This window comes from Balaenoptera acutorostrata, chromosome 2 (genome assembly GCF_949987535.1).
Source record: "Balaenoptera acutorostrata chromosome 2, mBalAcu1.1, whole genome shotgun sequence".
NCBI lineage: Eukaryota > Metazoa > Chordata > Mammalia > Artiodactyla > Balaenopteridae > Balaenoptera > Balaenoptera acutorostrata.
Window position 1 is genome coordinate 96,954,030 of NC_080065.1, and position 2,086 is coordinate 96,956,115.

The 2,086-nt window shown below is 51.7% G+C and overlaps 1 non-coding gene across 1 annotated transcript; it reads right to left on the reverse strand.

Annotated features, from left to right (window-relative positions):
- Positions 1 to 1,776: 1,776 nt before the first annotated feature.
- Positions 1,777 to 1,850, reverse strand: TRNAD-GUC (transfer RNA aspartic acid (anticodon GUC)). The gene has a single exon. It is a non-coding gene; the product is annotated as a tRNA-Asp (tRNA).
- Between the last annotated feature and the right edge of the window lie 236 nt (positions 1,851 to 2,086).

Here is a 2,086-nt window from a genome sequence, read left to right on the forward strand (position 1 = left end):
CTCAGTGTTAAACATTTTTCAGGAGTAAAGTCTACATGCAACGAAATGCAAATATCCCAGGTATACAGTTCGACGAGTTATTTTCTTTATTTTTGCAGTTTGCACACCAGTTCGGTCTCTGGGATGTACAGCCCCGTGGGTTTTCACCCACAGCAGGGGCCGCCGCATCTGCGCTCCAGCTCAAGCTCCCAGCCCATCAGCCCCGGCAGCTGCTGGTCCTTATCCTCCTGGGGCTGTGCCTTTTCCAGAACGTCCTATGAATGGAATCATACATGGGTCTGTATTCTTTCACTTAGCAAAATGCGTCTAAGACTCATCCATGCTCTTGAGTGAAGCAATAGCTTGTTCCTTTGTGTCCCTGAATCGTAGTCCATTTCATGGAATTCCGTGGTTTATCCATTCCCTCGCTGAAGATCATCTTGGTTGCTTCCAGTTTATAACGATCATGAACAAAGCAGTGAAGATTGCATGCAGGTTTTATGTGGATGCAAATTTTCAACTCCTTTGGGTAAATACGAAGGAGCATGACTACTGAGCACACGGTGCGAGTACGTGCAGTTTTGTAAGAAACCGCCAAGCTGTCTCCCACAGTGGCTGCACCGTATGCATCCCCACCAGTGCCGGACGAGAGTTCCTGATGCTCCACGTCCTCGCCAGCGCTTTGCGTCTGATTCCACGTGAGTCCTTTAGTAGATACACAATTGGCAAATCTTTTCTCCCACTCTGTAGTGTTCTTTTTCATTCTCTAAACAGTGTCTTTTGCAGAATGAAAGTTTTACATTTAGATTCAGTTGTACTTGTCAGTTCTTTCTCTCATAGGTGTCCTCTCTCTCACCTGGCTGGCCTCTTCCCCAGTGTCCATGGCCTTCCCCCATCCTGACCGTCTGGTTTTCTAATGCCACAAGCAAGTCCCCCCACCCTGCAAACAAGCCAGAGGTTTAAGATAGAGTCACAAGTTGGGACACGGCCATATCCACTCGTATGTGTATCCAGTAGGCTGCATTCTTGGACAACAGTGGCTGGGCCTGACGTCTAAAATATTTACCATGTGGCCCATTACACGAAACCTCCCAAATTTTGTCCCCAGGTTTGTAGATGGGCAGGGGTGGCGGGCACGTCAGGGCCCACCAGGCTCATCCCTCACACCCTGGGCTCCTCTCTCCGTGAGGCCTGCAGACTGATGGCCGTGGGGTGATGGATGTGCCGAGGGCCAGTGGCGTCTGACTCGCCCTGGGCCTGGCCTTGGAGGTCAGCAGAGACACAGACATACTCTCCTGGCCAAGGCAGACATGGGGCCACCCCACTTCGGGGCCCATGGAGCCCCCTTGGTAGAGACACCTCATTGTGAGAGGCGAGTGAAGGGTCCAGGGCGACCACTTGGGCAGCACAGCCCACGTCGGCCTTGCTGATCTCAGCACCGCCGTGGCCAGACCCCTCTTCTCTCTCGGGTCGGGGCTCTGATGAGCATCTCTTGGTCCAGAGTGAGCTTGACCTGCTGGCTTATCATGGGTGCCCCGAATCTGTTGGCAGAACCTGTTCTCCTGCCCGCCCACACCGTCTCCTGGGCAGTCAGGCTTTTCACCCCACACCCAGTTACCTGGGTTGGAACAGGTTGTTCAGAAAGCAGTGAGGTATTGGGAGAGACACTCCCTGGCTGTGTATTAGGGGATTACAGTAAATGCTTCATGTGTAGCAACGGGGTCCAGATCACGTGTAAGAAAAGAATCCCTGTTTTTTGTTTTTTTTTGCCACACCACACGGCTTGCGGGATCTTAGTTCCCCGACCAGGGATTGAACCCCGGGCCCTCGGCAGTGACAGTGCTGAGTCCTAACCACTGGACCACCAGGGAAGTCCCAAGAATCCCTGTTTTTAAAATGCATACTGAGAGCCTAGGGACGGGGTGAGGCCAGACGTCTTGGGTTCCCTGCCAAACATTTGTACTGGTCAAGTGTGTGGTGAACGCAGGAGATGGGACAGGACAGGGTCCTTAGTGTTGGACCTGGGTGATGGAATTTGGGGTTCGTCACACTTTATTTTTGTAAATGATGGAAATGGTCTAAAAGAGCAGAAATATATAACTAAAAA